Below are 22,774 nucleotides of genomic sequence, written 5' to 3' on the forward strand. Positions count from 1 at the left end.
ATAAACCCAAGGCAGCCGGCCGGACGGTCGCAGGTTCGAATCCTGCCTCGGGCATGGATGTGTGTGATGTCCTTAGGTAGGTTAGGTTTAAGTAGTTCTAAGTTCTAGGGGACTGATGACCTCAGAAGTTACGTCCCATAGTGCTCAGACCTATTTGAACCAAACCCAAGGCAGATAGACCTACGTTTATACGTAGCATTTGTAGATTTAGGGAAGGCATTCGGTAATTTTGACTGTAATCCACTCTTTCAAAGTAGCATGGGTTAATACAAGGAACGAAGAGTTGTGTACAACTTGTTCAGAAGCCGCACTGGAGCTATAAAAGTCGAAGGACATGAAAGGGAAGCAGTGAACGACTGAGACAAGGATGTAGAGTCTCCCCGATCTTAATCAATCTGTACATCTAGCACGCAGTGAAGGAAACCAAGGAGAAACTTTGTAAGGGAATTAAAGTTCAGAGAGAAGAAATGAAACTGCGGTTTGCCAATGACGTAATTGTGGCAGAGGAGTTAGAAAAGCGGGTGAAACCAGTTTATAGTGTCTTGAAAAGAGATTCTAAGATGAAGATCAACAAATGTAACACAATAACAATGGACTTCAGTACAGTTAAAACATATAATAGTGAGGAAACTAGATTAGACACAGAAAGTAGTTGATTAGTTTTGCTGTTCGGTCAGTAAAATGACTGATTGTGGCTTAAGTATACAGGATGTAAGACGCAGAACAGCAATAGCATGAAAATCGGTTCCGAAAAAGAGAAATTTTCTATCATCGAATACATATTTAAGTATTGCGAAGTCTTCTGTGAAGGTATTTCCCAGGAATGTAGCCTTTTTGCGGGAGTGAAACGTGGACGGTAAGCACTTCAGACAAGAAGAGAAGTTTTTGAAATGTGTTGCTACAGAAGAATGTCAAAATTACATATCTATGTATTCGACTTATTTTCTCCACCCTCTGCCTCTTCTGCATCCCCAAAGCCTCCAACATTACAGATTGTACATGTATCTGTACCATAAAGAAGGGCACTCCAAGCATGCAAAACACTTCATCAATCTTCTCCTCGGATCTTTGTCCATATTGCTACAGAAAACTCCTTTTCTTAAACATGCTTCTTTCGCCATTACTCTTCTGGTTTTAATTTCTGTGCTGCTCTTCCAGTTGCTCTCTATTCTGCTTCCAAGGTTTTTCAATTCAAAGACATTCAAAATGGTTCAAATGACTCTGAGCACTATAGGACTTAACTTCTGAGGTCATCAGTCCCCATAGTTATTCCCTTTAGCTTCAATGTCGTAGACTATTTCCTGAAATTCTTTTCAATTTGTTGCTAGAATGATCATGTCGTCTGCAAACGTCAAACACCACCACCACATTCTTCTTCCACCAGTCTGTACTCCTTATCATGTAACAGCAGTGATTAGTCGTATACAGGGTAGGCAGATGAAAGTAGACTGCGGAACAGAGTACCAGGGTACAAAGAAACACAGCAGAGAAAGGAAATACAATACCAATCTGACTACAGTAGATGTTAAAAGTGACCACCATTCATCTCTTGTCACTTTTGGCCCCTGGTCAGCAATTTGCTGAAGACGGATCGGAGCTGGACTGCTGAAATCTCCTGGAATTGCAGCAATCTCATCCGAAATGTTCTGCTGCAGTTCTTGAAACTATGAGGCTTGTTGCGATACACCTTACACTTACCACCCCCCCCCCCCCCCCTCCCACAAAAAGTAATCACACACTGACAGATCAGGTGACCTTCGTGACCGGCTAGTACCGCTACCAGACTGACCTCTGCTACCAAGATTATGTAAATGTGCTCGCCAAGGTTCGGCCGGCTGTACGCGGCAGTTACGCCATCCTAGTGTATGGTAGGTCCTTTCCCCCTCCGTTAATGTTGCCACAAATTCACGTCCACTTGTATCCACTCATCCGATCCACTTTTATTTGCCCGGCCCTGTATTATATATAAGATGGAAAGGGGTAGGAGACAAACAGCAGCATTTTCCTAGTAATTCAATCCACTTAATGAAAATATAACGAGTTTGAAATCGCTCACTTTTCCAGTGCATCCTCTGTTATAATTGTAATCTTGTCCAAACCATATTTTCTAATGCCTTTCCCAGGTATATAAAATTAATATGTAGGTCTCCTTTCTCAATACCTCTCTCTCCCAAAATTTGCAAGAGCCCTATCACATCTCTTGCACTTTTATTCCTTCTAAAACCAGATTGATCCTCTGTCAAATTCTCCTCTGCTACCTTTTCCAGTCTTTTAGTGATTCTTAACATAACTTCGCCTGCATATGAAATGATGCTAATTGTACGGTACTAATTTCAGTTGTTTGGTTCCCTGTTTCTTTGGAATAGGAATCATTAAAATTGAAAAAAACTGTCTTCCGGTCATTCGTTATTGTCATATATTTCGTTTCGTAACTGTAGTATTTATCCTATTTCTTCTCATATCAAACACGAGTCTTTATCCCGGTAACAAATCTGTACCTATTGAGTTCTCGTTTATCTTTGCAGCTATTGCACTTTTTGCTTCTTTCGTTATGACTGGTAGTCCTTCCTCACCGCCAGCCGTATCATTCAAGATTTGAGTACCGAAATAGTCGATATGTTATCTGCGCCATATAGTTCTTTTAAATAGTATTCTCATCTCTGCACATCTTCCTCGCCATATTTATACAATATATTTTGGTCTTTACAGAGAATTGCTGTAGTAGTACAACCTCGTTTGATTTGGCCCCATGTTGCAATCTTTAGGACGAGTAATTCCGCCGTGTGCACGACACCTTTTCCGTTTTGTTTTACCCAGACATGTTTCAGCACATTTTGTGCTATCTTCAGTGGGTTATTTTTTATTTTCTTACTGTAAAATTGTTGTTACACATTAACATTTAGCGAAACATTTGGTACATAATATTTACAATTGTGAATGAATAATTGTTGTAAAATATTATACATCGTTTGTTCATAGTTCACAGTTGAGGTATGTATCAACGACCTGATGCACTGTGCGTTGTTTATAACATTAAGTTTAATGTTGTAGTTATAGCTTGGTTGGCAAAAGAGTGGATTTATGCATTAGTTTACATACCTTACATGATGCTATTGGACATTATGTTGGTAGCTAGTCTGCTACCCAATCTACAACTTCTCATCTGCAAACAGCAAAACGTATTTTTTTATATTTTTCTGTTTATTATGCATTTACAAACGGAAATGTGTATATACCAGGTTTTTCGTGTAAATTATGGCTTTGATGTTGTAGTGCTTTCTCATATGTTGTTGGCGAGGTTAATAGGCTGATTTAGTGACCTATGGCCGCTTGACTCTCACTCTCTCCGATTTCACTGTTCTACAAAAAAAACCTTTTTTCCTATTTCTGATAAAAAATATTGTGATCCTAGTTGTATTTTGAGTGCTGAATTGAAAACTGTTTTTGGTTTTTTTCTGTCAGGGATAGTTTATGAATAATCGCAATTTTTATTTCTCTTTTCAGTTTCTGATATAGTGCAGCAAACGTGAGGTGAAATTCGACAAACAAATGAACATCTTTATGATGTTATAAGTTCATTACATTAATGGAGGGTGGGATCTAACATATAACACAGTAACCTTTGTGTATACACTTTGAAGCATTTATTTGACATGAGAAATTACAGAAAATTGACAAACAATGAGCCACTGCCTTGTAATGCACATCACTTTTTTCTCTGGTATTGTGAATCTTTCTTCTCTCGAATGATATTCCAGCAATAATCTACTAACATAGAAGGTACCCACTTCCCTTCATAGCGCCTTTCTATGGTAGAAACGTCTTTATGGAATCTTTCCCCATGTTCATCCGATACGTCACTACAACTCTCTGTGTAGTCCAGATGAGAGTCCATCATATGTACCTTCAAAGACATATTGCACCCCAAATCCTAATATGCTTTGATCAAATCCTTCACCATTGCTTTGTAGTTAGTAGCTCTTCTTCTTCCGAGGAAGTTTTCCGACACCATCTTGAAACAGTCCCATGTGGTTTTTTCTTTATCAGTTAAACATGCTTCAAAATTTGCATCTTTCTGCAGCTCCCTGATTTGTGAGCCCACAAATACACTTTCCTTTATTTTTGCAGCTGAAAGACGGGGGATTTGGTAGCTAGATATGCAAACCCACAGCCTGTTGGAACCATGGCCTTCATGAATTGTTTCATCAGGCCAAGTTTGATGTGAAGCGGTGGAAGTAGTATATATTCAGGACCTACCAGACTTTCCCGTTGTACATTCTTTTCGCCAAATTTCCATCTTCGCCTAGGCCATTTCTTTTTCACGTAGTGAGAATTTCGGTCTCGACTATCCCACTCGCAAAGAAAACAGGCATACTTTGTGTAGCCTTGTTGCATTCCCAGTACCACAGCAATTACCTTGAAATCTGCACATATTTTCCATTTGTGTTCATTGTATTTTAATTAATTTAGCATCCTTTGTACGAATTCGTAATTCTCTTTTGTCAAACTAGCGTAAGCTACTGGAACAGAGGGTGTTTTATTTCCGTTATGGGGCAAAACACCCTTCACACTTGTTTTCGATGCATCTATGAAAAGTCTCCACTCCTGTGAAATATAAGTGAAGTTCACCACTTTCATCAGTCCAGCAACCTCATTGCAAAATGTTAGTGCTTCGTCAGTTGAAAAATAAGAAATAAAGGCATGTTCTCTGTGCCTGAACACACTGATTTTAGTACTTTGGTGCAGTAGGTTATACTCTTCTAATCTTGAACCAAGCAGCTGCGACTTTTGTTTACTTAGTCCTAGATCACGTACTAAATCATTTAAATCTGCCTGTCTTAACAGATGTGGCGATGACTCACTTGTGCAGTGATATAAAGAATCATCATCTGTGATTTCTTCAGTGCCACTCATTTCACTGTCACTAGGATTTTGACCTCGTGCTCTTGAATGTACTGGAAGGTTGTCGGAATGCTGCACTGGCATTCTCGGTGAAGGCAGATCTGGGTAAACAACGTGCCTCTTCGACTTTTTGTTTGTAAAACCCTGAATTTTTGTTAGACAGAAATAACAATCAGTAACATGGTCCTTAGGCTCCCTCCACACCATGGGAACAGCAAACAACGCCACATTCTCTTTACCTTTCCATCACTGAATTAGTTTTCAGTAACATGTAGCACAACAGAAATGTGGTGCCCATTTCTTATCTTGGTGTCCTACCTCTACTCCAAAGTAATGTTTGTATGCTTTCATTATGACTGAAGAAATTTTCTTCCTATTTCTGGCAAAAGTGAACTTCCCACAGATGTAGCAGAAGTTGTCCGGCTTATATCGACATCCACGACGACATGGCATTTCTGCAAATTTAAAAATACCACTTTGGTAATACACCTGTATTAAATTAATAGTAGGGACCTAGAGGAACGCTGATGTGTAAAAACAAGCAGTCGTTTTACCTTCAGCACCAGGCTCAATCAGTTTACACACAGGAACTAAAAAATTCTACCGTGCTCGGAAATATGACAGACAGTTACTTGTCAGCCAAATCACCTACTCGTTATGACTGACACAAATTGCGGCTAACACCACTGTTGTAAACTCTATGCACCTGCCCCTAGGAGGTGTGAAGCTTTACTGCCGAGGCAGCGACCGGCTTTCGCCGTTCGAGTTAATGAGATGTTTCAGGTGGTCTTAATGACATGGATGTGGCGGGGGATAACCTAATGATGTCTGATTCTTCCCACCTGCGGTTGCACAAGAAATTATCACGTTCTATCACTACTGGATGCGGCAACATACCCGTATTTCTCTATAACGTCTCTGTATTTGCCATGAATTGTGAATATACATATGTATACATATTACATAAAAAGTATCCCTGACAACGATATTTTATATATTTGAATTCCCTACGGTAAAATGGTCTAGAAGCACATACTTTAATATCAGAAATAGAACCCATGTCGAACAGCGTTTTTCAAAACAGACGAAGTTTTCGCCGCCATTTCGTGTTGTGGTTGTGTAGTATTCATTAGTTTCGTAGCATGTTTGGATGGGTGAGGTGCGTGAGTTTGAAGTGTATTTGGCGTCTGTGGTGTTTGGTTTGTGTGTGTGTGTGTGTGTGTGTGTGTGTGTGTGTGTGAGGACTGGGGCGGAGGGAGGGAGTGAGTGAGGGGGATATATATATATATATATATATATATATATATATATATATATAGAGAGAGAGAGAGAGAGAGAGAGAGAATGGGTAGTTTTCCAAGTGTAGTTTTGTTGTGGGTGTTATTTGTATAATTGTTCAACTGTGGCAGAGGATTTTGTAGCACAGTGATATGTATTCATTTAATACTTTCTTTCCTTGGTCTATTGATTTTTGGATGAGATAGTTTTCTTCTATAGTTAATTTTTGGTATAAGCTGCTACTAGTTTTAAGGATGTGTAAGTCAGTTTCAATGTTTGCTGGGTGGTGATTGTGTGCTAACAGGTGGTCTGCGAATGTTGAGTGTGAGATGTTGCTTTTCAGTGCTCTGAAGTGTTCTGTATACCTAGTTCTGAAATTCCTGCATGTTCGACCCTCATATCCAGACTGACAGCAGCTGCAATAAGTTGGTATATATCGGACTGGCTGGATCTGTCAGTGTTGGTGGTATTTCTTCCAAGTCTGCTTTGTATTGTGTTGTTGGTTCTGTATGCTATGTTGAGTCCTTGTTTCTTTAGTATATTACCCACCCTGTATGTGACTTGGTTGTAAGTCATTATGTGCCAGTTGTTGCTTAATGTCTGCTGATTTGTTGTGCGTTGTGTTTGTTTGTGCTGTATTTCATGGTTATGTGTTGTTTGTTTTTGTATTTTGTGGTTTATTTTGTCTACTCTCTTTGCATCATATCCATTCTCCTGTGCAGTTTGTTTTAGAGTGTTCAGTTCTTGTGTGTAATCATGTTTGTTCATGGGTATTTTGTTCAGTCTGTGCAGTATACATCTGAAGTTGGCTTCTTTGTGTGTTTTGGGGTGATTGGATTGGATCTGAATAATGGTGCTGGTGATTGTGGGTTTTCTCTTGATTGTGAATTCATGTTTGTTGTTCCTCTTGTGTATGGTGAGATCTAAGAAATTAAGTTTTTCATCTGTTTGTGTTTCAATGGTGAACTGTATTTGTGGGTGGATGGAGTTTACGTTGTCATGAAGTTCTTTCATAAGAGGCTGTGGTTCATCTATTAAGCAAATTAGGTCATCTACATGTCTGTACCAGTATATTATTTTGTACTGTTCTGGAATTACTATTTTGTCAAATATTTGTTTTTATGTGTGATTGAGGAAAAAGTCAACTAGGAGACCACTGATTGGGGATCCCATGTGTAGTCCATCTTGTTGAGAGTAAAATTTGTTGTTTAATGTGAAGTAGTTTTCCTCTGTGATGAGTGTGAGTATGGCTCATATTTCTTGTATGTTTGTTGTTGGGTCTGTTTTCTTGTAGATGGAGGTTTCTTTCTATGATGTTGATGGTTTCCTCTGTTGGGATGTGTGTGTACATGGAAATTATGTCATATGAATTTATGTTGCTGTGTTTGGTATGTTTTCACTTCTTATTTTTTCTATTAAGTCACTTGACTTCTCTAGACTTCTGTTTTCAGTGTATTTGTATATTGTTTTTGTGTGTGTTTGTGTTTGGATAAATAGTACGTTGGTGCTTTGGTAAAGTTTATCAATGGATGTATAGGTATTCTGGGTTTGTGAACTTCAGGAAATGATTTTCGAGTATGAGCCTTGGGATTTTTCTGTATCATACCTTTAATCTGTGTTTCTGTGAAAATTGTTTGTATGTTTTTCAGGGTTTTCTGTAAGTTACTTTGGTATCGGTTTGTTGGATCACTTCTTAATTCTGTGATTTTGTTGCTTTAGATGAATTGTAATGTTTTGTCAGTGTATTCCTGTTTGTTTATTACTACGATCGAATTATCCATGTCGGATTTTGTGATGATGGCATTTTCTTGTGTTAATTTGTTGTGTAGTTTTCTGTAGTTCTTTTTCATCAGTCCTTGTGTTTCCTTTTATGGTGGTTTTGTCCTCTTTATGTTTCTTATTTCGTCAGTAACTAGTTCTCTTGCATTGCATTGCATTGCATTGCATTGATTTCAGTTGCGTTTAGTTTTTCTTGTTGTTTTAAGATGTGTTCAGTTTCTGTTATGATATTTTGTCAATTGAAAATGATACATATAAGGTCTTTGAAAAAGTTATTAATTGGTTTTCTGCAGATGGGCTTGCTCTAAACTTTGAAAAAACATGGTACATACAATTTCCTGCTGCAAAAGGTACAGTTCCTTCAAGTCAGTAGCCCGTAGTCAGGGTAGAGCATATAAGTTTTTGGGTGTACACATAGATGAGAATCTTAATTGGAAAATTCATGTTTTGGATCTTCTAAAGCGACTAGGTTCAGCAACTTTTGCAATCAGAATAATTGCCAATTTTGAGAATACAGAAATTAGTAAGCTAACATACTTTGCATACTTTCACTCTCTCATGTCATATGGAATAATATTTTTGGGTAATTCAACTTTTAGACAAAAAGTATTCACTGCTCAAAAGAAAGTGGTTAGAATAATGTGTGGGGTTCATAGTCGCACATCTTGTAGGCATCTTTTTAAAAGATTGGGCATTCTTATAAAAGCCTCACAGTACATTTACTTACTAATGAAATTTGTTTGCAACAACATGGACCAGTTTAAAAACAACAGTGACATTCATAATTATAATACCAGAAAAGAGAGAGACTTACACTAACCTTTACTTAACCCATCTTTGGCACAGAAAGGGGTAAAATATGCTGCTATAAAAATTTTCGACAAATTACCAGATGAAATAGAATGTCTGACAGACAGCAGTAATAGCTTCAAAAATAAATTGAAATCATATGTCCTTGACAACTCCCTCTATACCATAGATGAATTCCTGAATAGGAATAAACAAATCTATAAATATAGTATATGCATTTTGTATCATTTAAGGAAATGGGGTAAATAATAGAAATATTAATCCTTGACTCTGTATTGTAATATATATATATATATATATATATATATATATATATATATATATATTTAAAAATCTTGTTTCACATGTGCATTTCTTGTGCACTTGACACGTTCCACATCATAACGGCTACCGTACCGTGTGACTGATCAATGGAACACGCAACCAACCAACCAACTAACTAACTAACTAACTAGGCCACTGAATGACGTTTTAGGGCGCTTGACGATGACGGAAGGCTGGAAAGTGATTATAGGACAGTTTCGAGTTGATAGTACGTGAAATACGTGTCCCATTTTCAGAAGGGGTAGAGCTGCAGCTGTTTAAGATTTGGCAGAAAATTTTATATACACTGCAGTGATGCAAAACGTAATAATAGTTTTAATAATAAACTGTCGAGGCAGTTTAAAGATACCAACACACCTGTATAATTTTCAATAGTTTCTGTTAATTTTCTGACAATTATAGAATGTCACATATTACGAGTTTTCTGTGCACCAGAGTAGTTATTAAATTTAACTGAATGTTAGGCTCAGGAGCTTGGCACAGTGTCTGGTCGATGAAATGTAGCAATACTGCATCTACAACCGTTATTTTAAATATGTTTTATTAGGCATCCAGTTTCGACGTTCCAATGGCATGACCTTTAGCCCTGTCGCATGAATGACACAAAGTACTGCTTGTACATGTATAAGACATGGCATCAATATTCGTATCTGGTTCTGTAGATATCCGAACTAAGGAACGAAGTGAAAATAATCAACAAAACAACGAAAAATATATCACATATGCGGCCTCCGCGCTATGGATGATAGCGTCGGATAATGCTTAGTATTGTACTGTGTAATGTTTACTTCTTGCGTTGCTGTGGGTGTGTTACCAAAGGTTACACAAATAATGTAATCTGAAGAAAATGCAATTGTTTTATGTCTTTCACATTATTTTATTTCTTTTGACATTGTATGAAAAACATAGTAAGAAAAGCATATTTTAGATTTTAGCCTTTGACTCCCTGCATGGTTTGTAGTAATTCTTGATACTGGGAGGATGAGTAGATAAGTGCCTAACGTCCTGTCGACAACTAGGTCATTAGAGATGGGGTACAAGCTGCGGTTAGGGAAGGACCGACCGAGGTGGCGCAGTGGTTAGCACACTCGACTTGCTTTCGGGAGGATGACGGTTCAAATCCGCGTCCGGCCATTCAGATTTAGGTTTTCCGTGACTTGCTTAAATCGCTTCAGGCAAATGCCGGGGATGTTTCTTTGAAAGGGCACGACCAATTTCCTTCCCCATCCTTGCGTCAACCCGAGCTTGTGCTGTGTCTCTAACGATCTCGATGTCGACGGGACGTTAAACTTCTCTTCCTCCTCTGGATTAGAGAAGGATTGGAAATGAAATCGACCGTGATCTTTCAAAGGAATCATCCCAGCATTTGCCTGATGCTATTTAGGGAAATCTTGGGAAGCCTAAATCAGGATGACAAGACGCAGGTTGGAACCGTCGTGCTCACGAATCCAAGTCTAGTGTGTTAACTTCCTCGCTCTATAATCATTGGTAATGTACCCTGCAATAAGAATACAGTGTTGTATACAGGACAACGCGCTATGGCGTCATCTTCTGCCTTTATATGTTTCATTTGTATTCTATGTTATTTTGCAAACGAATATGTTAATATTTATTATAATGTAAAACTGATATTTTTCTGCTTTTAAGACATAATATCAATAAATGGCAATGGTTGTGGCAGCACCATAAAAAACTAATATGCTTACGCATGTATGTGTGAGGTCGACACCTACCAATGTGTCCTGATAACTACTGAAAGTAATATTTGTCAGTTTGTTTGTGTCATTCAGGGTCAACAGTAGAGTACAGTTTGATTTTTTGTAGAGAAGCTATTCGTGCTTTCTGGCGCAGTATTGTATGACTAGTTACGGTTAATAACAAGGTATGCCAATAAGCACATAAATACCTGTAATATGGACATTCGTACTATGTGTAAACATCGTTGTATGGTATGTTTTTTGCAATTTTTAAATGTCTGGACTGAGAATGGGCATGTCAGTCTGAAACCGGTAACCCTTGCAGCAGAAATTGTTTATTTATGCAACTGAAGCGGATAAAATAAAATACAAAAAAATAATATGAAAGTTCCATTACCACTTAAACTGTTCACAATACTGTAGCGATAATTTTGGTTTGAGGAAGATACTAATAAATAGCTCCATCATTAAAGGATAAGATTTAAAACTCTACTTACGAGTAAGAGCACTTATTTTCTTATTGGGTGATTACCTGACCTTTTTTTCCTTGCAAGATTAAATTTTGTGGCATGGTTCATACTGGAAGTTAATGGTGCGGCGATATGAGGAGCCTACAGTCAGCAACGAATTTAACCCTTCTGTTACTTCCAACCATTTCGAAATATTTATCTACACCAACCACCAACTGTACAATAGAGCTATTATTGCATTACGCTCCGCTACAAAAATGCCAGTTTATTTAACTTAAAGAATAAAGTAATAGTCTTTAAAATCCTGTCACATACTGTATGCTTTTTAGTTTTCTTCTCAACACACATCTAACTATTTTGAGCTTGTCTCTGTGGACTTTCCGAATTACTTGTACCTGTTTACTTTTTCTATAAAGACTTCTATTTATCTGTCTTTCCAGATAAAAACCAGTGATCTTGGTTATAAACTAATGTGATCTGCGTGACCGATCATCCGTCTCAGAAAGTAGTTTTAGATTTAAAAAAAGACCAGTTATTGAGACAAATAACCCGGTTTTAACAGTAGCGTAACTCACTTTGCTGGAACCAAACAAGCTCTTGAAAGTATTGGACTTGCTAATGTTGAAAAGTTAATAAGCCTTATTCACGCATCGTTCAGCAAGCTTTCGCTTGTGGATCACCAACAGATTTAGACGTTCCTTCTGCGCGTGATGTAGGTTTATGTCCCACAGATCGACGAAAGGCTTCTAATCCATCCACATTCTATTCATCTGTACGTTAGAAAAAAGCACCGCACTGGCAACTGTACGAGTTACACATAGTTAATTGAAAACTCCAATAAACTGAGACATGTACGATACCGTACTTTATTCGTAGGAATCCGGCAGCAGAATATTTAAAAGCAGCAAGATTGTTTCCACTAAAGAACATGAAAATAATACTAAGCCAGCATAATTAGCATGCGAAGATATGCGGTATTGTTTCAGATATCTGTATTGTTATAGCGAGCTTTAAACTAGTACGATGCTGATTGGTCGGTAATAATACTGGGACAGATTGGACTACACTTCTTTTCCATGGCGTGGGATGTGCTCCATTCACAAGAGGGAAGTTAGACCCGTCTATTAAGACAGGTACTAAGCTATCTGAAACATTCTTGATCATGGATATGCTGATGCCATTGTTATCACTTCAGAATAGGTTCACATTATTGCTTATCTCGTTGTGTTTATTGTAATTTGTTGTAGGTGGAATGTGTTGGGATTGGTTATGTAGTCTGGAACTTCTTCGGGCGATAGTCTTGGCAGCATGTAATTTTATTGGTCCTGAGAAAAACTGATTCAGTTCGTGAGCTGAGACCTGAAACACAGTTTCTGAATTTGCCTTTGAGAAAAAATTCTACGACAGAATCGCGGGTGTTACATCGCTGCACACAAAGAGACAAGCGTGCCTGACTTCGGCCTTCAAATTCGTAGCTTTACCTGATTTCGCAGCTTTCTGTATTCTTTGCAGAGTTCTGGTTTCGAATTTACCTTGAAACGTCTGCTGACAGCATCCATGCTGAATGAGATTTTCACTCTGCAGCGGAGTGTGCGCTGATATGAAACTTCCTGTGTACCGGACCGAGACTCGAACTCGGGACCTTTACCTTTCGCGGGCAAGTGCTCTAGTTCGGCAAGGTTCGCAGGAGAGCTCCTGTGAAGTTTGGAAGGTAGGAGACGAGATACTGGCAGAATGGAAGGTGTGAGGACGGGTCGTGAGTCGTGCTTGGATAGCTCATATGGTAGAGCACTTTCCCGCGAAAGGCAAAGGTCCCGTCTCGATCCGGCAGACGGTTTTAATCTGCCAGGAAGTTTCATATCAGCGCACACTCCGCTGCAGAGTGAAAATCTAATTCTGGAAACATCCCCCAGGCTGTGGCTAAGCCATGTCTCCGCAGTATCCTTTCTTCAAGGAGTGAGAGTTCCGCATGGTTAGCAGGGGAGCTTGTGTGAAGTTTGGAAAGTAGGAGACGAGGTACTGGCGGAAGTAAAGCTGTGAGGACGGGGCTGAGTCGTGCTTGGGTAGCTCAGTGGTAGAGCACTTGCCCGCGAAAGGCAAAGGTCCCGAGTTCGAGCCTCGGGCCAGCAAACAGTTTTAATCTGACAGCATCCATGCTGTTTATCATTTGACGTAAGTGAGTTGTCAGCCGGGTGCAGGATTTTTTCTTGTACGGATTGTACGTACAGGAGTGTGTTTGCATAGAGAACCGTGAGCTTATCAGTAAGTTCGATTATTTTGCCATCATTTGTGGGCGCACTTATTATTTGATGCCATTGCCTTACCGAGCAGGTAATTGATAGAGCGTCACGATCTGTATATTTTAAGCGCCTACGGACCACGTGACGCAATTGAACCACCATCTTGCCGAGGTATTACTTCTGAAGAGGAACCCCACCACATCAGTGTTCCTAGGAGCAGTTTAAGTTGTCTCGTCTACATTTACCTCTATACTGTGCAAAGTCACCTTACGTGTACGGCGGACGATACTTCTGGTAAAACTATCAATTCCACCTTCCCAGTTTGATCCGCGAATGGTGCACGGGAAGAACGGCCAATTTTCTCGTCATGGTTAGTTCGCGAGACGTATGTGGAAGAAATTAATACAGTGCATGACCAAACAGCGAAGCACCCAGAAGAGGATGAGAAAACCAAATGAAACTTCACGGGCTTAGATGGTATGTGACGTTACTGCAGTGATTAAAAAACCGAATCAAACTTATAAAGTACTTGGCAGTAGGAGTCCACTTGCCAGTATGACGCTGCACTTGTTCTGACCTAGACGCTTGCACTGATTCGGTTGGGAAGAGTGTCATAAGGGCTTTGTGTTCTCTCCTGAAGTAAGCTGTTCCATAACTGGTGTAACATCTTTGATATCCCGATACACTGGGACGGAGTTGACTTACTAGATGCTACCACGAATGTCCTATCGAGGACAGGTCGGGGGTCTTACTGGCAGCGGGAGTACCTCAACATCACGCAGAAAGGCTATAGAGGCAGGTGCCACGTGCGGACGGACATTGCTCTGTTCAAAAATGGCACCACGATAATGTCGCATGAGGCGTAACACACGAGGACGCAGAATGTCCGTGACTCACCACCTTGCCATCTGAGTTCACTCAAGCTCTATCATTCGGCACTGGAAGTCCTCCTACCCGATGGTTCCCCACACAGTGACGTCAGGAGTATCACCGCTGTGCTTCTCTAATCTAAAACATTGGAAGAGTAGAAGCTCTCCCCAGATCGACTTTGTGTTCGCTGATGATGGTCATCCATGATAATTCAGAACCGTTGTCATTCGCCGAATATAACGCGACACTGTGCTTCCCGGTCACGGCACTCTTCAAACGCAGACTTTTGTGTTGTGTTGAGGCAGCTTATGCATGGGACGGCAGTTCCTTAGTCTAGCTGCTGCTAGTCTCTGATTAAAGGTTCTCGGATGGTAGATACAACTGTGAACGGGTTGCAACGTGCTAGGTGCACAATACGGCTGTGCTTCCTTGGTTGTCAGACGTGGTCGACCGGAACCTTGATGGCAGATGAGCCTACCCTGAAGTTCCATGCAGTCCAATATTGGGCGGCCATTGTCTCCCCTGAAAGCCCCACGATTTGACCAGCCAACCAAATGGAGACCCAAAATGAGACCCTTTCAAACTTGTCTCGTGCTGATGACTGTCTGAAAAGAGTACGCGGTATCTCCTTGTCTTCACAGTAATCACTTAACATGTGAAGCTGTTCACGCCACCTACACTGTTTAACCTACCAAGCCTAGTAACATAACTAAAAGTGAATGCAACCAACTCACGCTGGTGGCCGTTCTATTACCACGGACAACTGCGACTCAATCACTTCTACACCCATCAATAATGTTATGTGTACCAAGTTACATTGACATTGGACCGTGTCTTCAGGTTGCTTAACATTTTTTTGTCAGGCAGTATGTGTTGTCCAACTATCTCTCGAAATTTCGACGTTAAACCTTCCAGTGATACCCAACGCCTCTAGTGTGACGTCTATCACTTACCGCCGAAACGCTTTCGCGCTTTGTAAATGATCCCCTGACAAAACGTGGTGTTCTTCGTTAGAGCTTCTCAATCTATTCTACTAACCCAAATTGGTAAGGGTGCCAGACTAATGAGCACTACTCAAGAATCGGTCCTACCCGTGTTTTTTAGACCATTTCTTTCGTAGTTGAATAACATTCTATTAACATTTTTACAATGAGCCTTAGTCTGACATGTACTTTTCCTACAATTAGCTTTATGCCTTCATTCCACTTTAGGTCAGCTCAGGCGATTACTTGCAGTTGTTTTCCTTTGATACTGGTCGTCGTACGAAACCCGTAATGAACGATAGTTTTTTGGGATGAATCCACTTGGACACTGAAAAAACGAAACTATAAGTATTTGTCGAAACTTGAGATTTGAAATATGGAAGCACAATGGTGCAGCACTAGTTTAACGCGTTTCGAAGGTACATGCATTCATCGTTAGAAATATCAACACACAAGAATCATCATTGCAAGGAAAACATTTACAAACGTTCATCCACACACAGTTGAGGGTATAAACGCATAAAAATCAATAAATATCATAGTCAGTACCTTGCAACCTCTCCTTAAAACGAAGCCCACTGGCTAATATATTTTAGCAAAAACACACTAATCAGCCAGAACATTATTGCAATGGACCCATTATCGATATAGCCGGCCGGTGTGGCTGAGCGGTTCTAGACGCTTCATTCTGGAACCGCTCGACCGCTACGGTCGCAGGTTCGAATCCTGCCTCGGGCATGGATGTATGTGATGTCCTTAGGTTAGTTAGGTTTAAGTAGTTCTAAGTTCTAGGGGACTGATGACCTCAGATGTTCAGTCCCATAGTGCTCAGAACTTTTTGAACCATTATCGATATAAACCCATCCTGGTGAAAGCAGCGTCACCTGGCGAGGAACGACTGCTAGTCGGGCACACACACGGTGCATGTAGTATCAGTGAGCGTACTGTCCGTGTGTAGAACAGGGTAGGCGCGCGATCATCTTTGACCGAAGACAGATTGTGATAGCCCTGAGGCTCGGCCCGAGCATTTCGGAAACTGCACGACTTGTCGGGTGTTCGAGGAGTGCTACGGTGAGTGTTTTCAACACGTGGTGAAACTAAGGTGAAACCACGTCCAGACGTCGTGGGGCTGGGCGGCCATCCCGCCATTACAGATGTCGGACGTCACAGACTGGGCAGACTGGTAAAACAGGACAGGCGGCGAATTGTGGCGGGACTTTAATGCTGGGCAGAGTAAAAGTGTGTCTGAACACACAATGCACTGAACATTCATAACGATGGGCGTCCGCAGCCGACGATCCATGTATATGCCAATGTTACCTCCACGACATCGGCGTCTGCGACTGAAATGGGCACTTGAGCATCCGCACTGGACGTTGGCGCAGTGGCAGAGCGATGCATGGTCTGGCGAATCCCGATACCTTCTTCATCATGCTGATTGGGCGAGGGGAGGGGGGCGCGAATGCATCGTCTTCCAGGGGAACAGTTCCTTGATACCTGTCCCGCAGGACGAAGACAAGTACGTGGCGCCTCCATTATACTTTGGGGAGCTTTAACGTGGGCATCTATGGGTCCGGGGGAGCTCGTGAAAGGCACCATGATGGCCAAGAAGTATAGAAGTATCGTACAGTGGTTGGTGACCACTTACACCCCTTCATGATTATCATGTTACCCGACAGCAGTGGCACTTTTCAGCAAGATAATGCACCATGTCACAAAGCAAGAATGTGATGGAGTGGTTCGAGGAACAGAGTGTGGCGAGTGCCAATTGATGTGCTGCGCCCCCCCCCCCTCCCCCAACTCGCTAGATCTGAACTCTGAACCCAATCAAAAACATCTGGGATGTGATTGAACGTGGCGCTATAGCTCATTCCCCGTGAATCAAATCACATGTGTGTGCATATGTGGTGCCAACTCCCTCCAGCGACCTACCAAGGTGTGTGTGTGAAATCTTACGGGACTTAACTGCTAAGGTCATCAGTCCCTAAGCTTACACACTACTTAACCTAAATTATCCTAAGGACAAACACACACACTCATGCCCGAGGGAGGACTCGAACCTCCGCCGGTAGCTGCCGCACAGTCCATGACTGCAGTGCCTTAGACCGCTCGGCTAAACCTACCAAGGCCTCATTGCTTCCATGCCACGACGAATCACCGCTGTTATCCGTACAAAAGATGGGCATACCAGCTATTAGGTAGGATGTCATAATGTTCTGGCTGATCAGTGTAAATCAGTATGTTGTGAGGGTGAGTGATAGTAGCGACCCAGTGTTATAAATTTGTTAAGTCCCATAGTGCTCAGAGCCATTTGAACCACTTTGTTATAAATTCGTGTGCGCGGCCGCTTCTCCAGTAGGAAAACACATCCAAGCAGCAGCACGTGCGCAGCGCGACTGAGCACCTCCTGTACGTTATCAAGGAATCAAAATCAGTCGTGTCGCACATGTGTTGACGTTCAAATGTGTTTTTCTACTGGAGCAGCGACCGCGCATACGAATTTCTAACACTGGGTTGCTATCATCGCACCCCCCCCCCCCCTCCTTCAGCGTGTGCTAAGGTATATAAGCTGATGGGCTACACTTTAAGAAGAGTTGATAGTTACAAGGGAAATGACTACGAAATTATTGAATTTGATGTGTCTGGTATTTTTTAAAACTTTTATGTATTAATGTCACCACTGTCAGGACTTTGCGTGGATTAACGTTGGTATAGGTATGCTATGCAGTGAGTATTCTTGTGCGTAGATATTTCTGATGATGTAGGTATGTTCCTTAGAAAAGCTTTAAATTAGTAGTTATGCAATGTGCGTGGCTGAGCCCGCATTTTACCTTTCAAGTTGAATACAACGACGACTTCACGTCTACTCATGGATAAATTCAAATTCGATCAAAAATTCAGCGGTAATGCGGCTGACGACTCTTATGTAGCGCACGTGAGCAACGGCATGGACGTTCGAATGTTATCATTTCGACATGAAAGGAGTGATAATGCAGAAGTAAAACATTCGAAAAAGATTTACGTCGGCATGTAGCTCATGTAAACAGTGTGTGTGGCTTGGCGCGGATCTACCGCTGCCCCCTGCAGGTACTTGAAACGGATTAACGCTTCCGCGGATTGTGGGCGTACTCGGATGATCGTCCGCCGGAACAACGTGCTCGACCGCGAGTCGTATTAATTTTCATAACCACTCGGTACGCTGTGGCCCCGTAAACACTCTGCTATTACCCCGGCCGACAGGAGACACGAAATTAACCGGTGTGCAATTTCACTGCGTCACGGCTCTTAATTCGTGGTAAATTACACGCCCAATTGAAACGTTGTTGTACATTTCGCATATATCGGTAATTTCGCCTCTCCTAAATAATTGCTCTATTAGTCAATTAACCGTCAATTTTCCGCGAACAGACAATTTACACTCGCAAGTGGACAGAGTAATTATTGGACTTCAACATATGCGACGTCGATATGGCAAACAGCGGTTGAATGAAAACCGACACAGGTCGCCCACGTCGCAGAGGTCAATCTGATCCCTGACAGCAGTTTTCGGATTTGCGGTATCGGCGAAGAAATCCGCTTTGGAATTTTTGTTCACGTGCCTATTCTACAAAAACATCTCATTTTATCCTCACTTGGCTGTGGAAACATCAACAGAAGAGAATCTTGCTCGTTTTTACTGCGTTGAACACATTACTCCTTAACTAGTAAGGAGAATTTCGAAAGACTGGGGTATTCAAAACAAAGTGGGGTATCCGGGTATTCAAAGTACAAATAATATTTTCAATTCACAGTACTTTTTCCGCAACGTGATATACGGGTAATGTAATCAATTCTTATGAATGAGAAAATCATTTAATATTTTTGGAAAGGCTGATACGTATAATTTACGTACATGAAAATCTAACGAAACTCACCCAGTAATTGTGAAAGTATGTGACGGACCAAACGTAAATCACATTTTTCTCCTTTGGGAAATGTGTGACTTACGTGTTTTAGCTGATATAACTATCACATGAGACGTGTATTTTGATGTGTTAATAAGTATTCAGCGCAAATTAGCGGAAAGATCTATTACTGTTTGATAACACGATTGCCCAACAATCGTTGGAAATAATCAAATCCATCACATATCTAGGAGTGTGCGTACCCAGCGGTTTAAAGTGGAGCGATGACATAAAACTAGTCTTAGGAAAGGTTGATACCACACTGATGATCCTCAGGACGAAGGAAGTAGTTTAAAAAACAGTCGTTCGATTTTTCCGGGTAGAACTGATATCGGAAATAGAGAAGATACAAAGAAATGCAGAGCACCTCGCCGAGAGTTCATTTAACGAGCGAGAAGGCGCAAGGGAGATGCTCAGTCATCTCCTGCGGCAGACGCTGCAAGAGAGACATCGGGTGTCAGGTTATGGTCTGCCGTTAATATTCCGAGAACATACGTTCATTTTAGAAGAGTTAACTAATACGTTCCTTCCGGAATGAATTATTGCCTTTCCGCGGAGTCGACGTCAATTTCAAAGCTACCGATCACGATCACAGCTTTACTTCCTCTATTACGTCTCCTCTACTTTCCAAACGTCTCAGAAGTTGACAAAATACTAGTGATAGAAAGAAGAATAATTAAGACATAGATAAATAATATCACGTAAGGAGGTATTGAGGAGTAGCTTCAAATGAAACAGTATGTAAAAAATAGAACCAATACTGAGCACGATCAAGAGGAAACATATCAATGCTTTGGACATCTAGTGAGAACAACAGAAAACAGAATTAGTAAGGGAATAAGAGAAAAATGTGGAATAGTAAGAGCAACATTAAATGGATCGCAGAAATTAAGGAAGATATGAGCAAGAGACAGCAGAGGACCTAAAAAACAAAACAGAGAAAAGCAGAATACTGCAAGACACACAAACCAGACCTCAAACGAAGATAATTAAAGGGTCTACAGGAAGAATGATCTCAGATAAAGAAAGAAAGAAAATATCTGAAATGGGCAGACAGAAGAACAAAACACCTTTCATGTATAAGTAATAATAAATTATAATATCTTTGTGTAAAAACTGTACTGTTGAATTGTCTTACTGAATTATTACTGAGCTGAATTGCATTACTGAATAAGAACGATTTGCATAAACCTTTGTATAACTGACTAGAATGGTCAAATGAAGGCATAAAATAATAAAAACAAGGGCCGCGCTTAGTGGCAGAGCGGTTTGAGGCGCCATGTCACAGACTGGGGGGCCCCTCCCGCCAGAGGTTCCAGGCCTCCCTTGGGCATGAGTGTGTGTGTTGTTCTTAGCATAAGTTAATTTAAGTAGTGTGTAAGTCTAGGGACCGATGACCTCAGCAGTTTGGTCCCTTAGAAATTCACACACATTTGAGAATTTGAAAAAACAAGGAATCGGTCCGGGACACAGTTTTATTTGCAAGAAAGTTTCAAATCAGCGCACACTCCGCAGCAGAGTGATAATTCTTTCCGGAAACATACCATATGTTGTGGCTAAGCCTCTTGTCCAGACAGAGATTGTTAATGCCACGATTCATTTGACATTGTCCCGCACTAGCGTTTAGTGAAAAAAAAGGAAAAAAATACGAGCTTACCGACTATCGGATCGGATTTGCGACTGGATTAAAGACTTTCTTGCAGATAGAACTCAACACGCTGCTCTTAACGCAACAAAATCGACAGAAGCAAATGTAATTTCCGGGGTACCCTAAGGAAGTGTGGTAGGACTGTTACTGTTTACAATATCTATAAGAAAACGTCGAAAGTTCAAGGAAAATGGTTCAAATGGCTCTGAGCACTATGGGACTTAACTACTGTGGTCATCAGTCCCCTAGAACTTAGAACTACTTAAACCTAACTAACCTAAGGACATCACACACATCCATGCCCGAGGCAGGATTCGAACCCGCGACCGTAGCAGTCGCGCGGTTCCGGACTGCGTGCCTAGAACCGCTAGACCACCGTGGCCGGCGTCGAAAGTTCTTTAAGACTGTACGTAGATAATATGGTAGTATCAGTTTGCAGAATGACCTGCAGAGGACTGATGAATGTTGCAGGCTCTGGCAGTTGACCTTAACGTAAATAAACATAACGTACTGCGCATACATAGGAAAAGAAATCCACTACTGCACAATTACACTATTGATGATAAATTGCTAGAAGCAGTATCTATGTAAAATACCTAGAAGTAACTATCCGAGGCGACGTTAAATGGAATGACCGCATAAAGCAAAACGTAGTAGGAAAATCAGATGCTAAACTGAGATACATAAGAAGAAGAATCTTGAGTAAATGTAATTCATCCATGAAAGAAATGACTTGCAAGGCGCTTTTTCAACTGACTCTTCAGTATTGTTCATCAGTCTATGAATCCCACCAGGAAGGACTGATAGGAGAGAGAGAGAGAGAGAGAGAGAGAGAGAGAGAGAGAGAGAGAGAGACGGTGTTATAGAGTTACTCAACAAACTCCAGTGGCAGACGTTACAAGAGAGGCGTTGTGCATCACGGCGAGGTTTACTACTGAAAGTCTGAGAGAGCACTTCCGGGGAAGAGTAGGACAACATACTGCTTCCTACCACGTACAGCTCATGAAAAGATCCCAACGAGAAAATTCGAGAAATTACAGCTAGTAAAGTGGCTTATAGACAATCATTCTTCTCACGCGCCATTTGCGAGTGGAACAGGGAAGGGGGAAACAGTTAGTGGTACCAGTAGTACCCTCCGCCACACACCGTTAGGTGGCTTGCGGAGTGTGATGTAGAAGTAGACGTCGACTGTGGAGGAAACGTCGCAACCACGCAGGTCTAGAAACGTGCGAGAATACCTAAACCGTGAATTGGCAGACTGGTCGAATGGTCGTTCATGAACAGTAACCACTTGACGATTTGCGTAGTATGTTATTTATTTAAGATCGATGGTGGTAAAAGTGTGGTTTTATGAAATAATCCAGTAATTTCTAAGCCCTCTGTTTAACGCATACATGAGTAAATATTTCAAATAATCACCACCGATGTATACTTTTAACAATACAAGTAAGAAATTGTTCTCCGATGGTGAAAATTTTCTACGTGTCTTCTTAACCACTGTCCATCACCTCTTGAATCTCCATGCCTCCCCACTTTAGTACAAAGTGAAAGTTACTTGGTGCGAGATTTGGAGCATATGATAGTTTTCCACGCGAAGTTCATTATCGTGCTGTAAACAAATTCTCCGCGGCGGAAAATCTAAGAATTCACTTTTAAATGGTCGACGCAGTAAAGCACCACTATAGGCTTCAGCACCGACGAAAAAGTGTCATTCTGTATATTAATAATAATAATAATAATAATAATAATAATAAAAAGAGACAGAAACTGAAGTTCTGAAATTTTCTTTGATGCTGCCAGGTGCATAGGACGTAACGGGTATAAGTGCA

The 22,774-nt window shown here is 41.0% G+C and overlaps 1 protein-coding gene and 1 non-coding gene across 4 annotated transcripts in view; one reads left to right on the forward strand and one right to left on the reverse strand.

Moving 5' to 3' along the window:
* The window catches only part of LOC124804854 (discoidin domain-containing receptor 2-like), a 923,862-nt gene that overhangs the window by 293,836 nt on the left and 607,252 nt on the right, over nt 1–22,774 (reverse strand). The window lies entirely within an intron of this gene.
* Trnas-cga lies at nt 13,317–13,390 on the forward strand. The gene has a single exon. It is a non-coding gene; the product is annotated as a tRNA-Ser (tRNA).

The sequence above is a fragment of the Schistocerca piceifrons genome, chromosome 1 (assembly GCF_021461385.2).
Source record: "Schistocerca piceifrons isolate TAMUIC-IGC-003096 chromosome 1, iqSchPice1.1, whole genome shotgun sequence".
Classification (NCBI taxonomy): Eukaryota; Metazoa; Arthropoda; class Insecta; order Orthoptera; family Acrididae; genus Schistocerca; species Schistocerca piceifrons.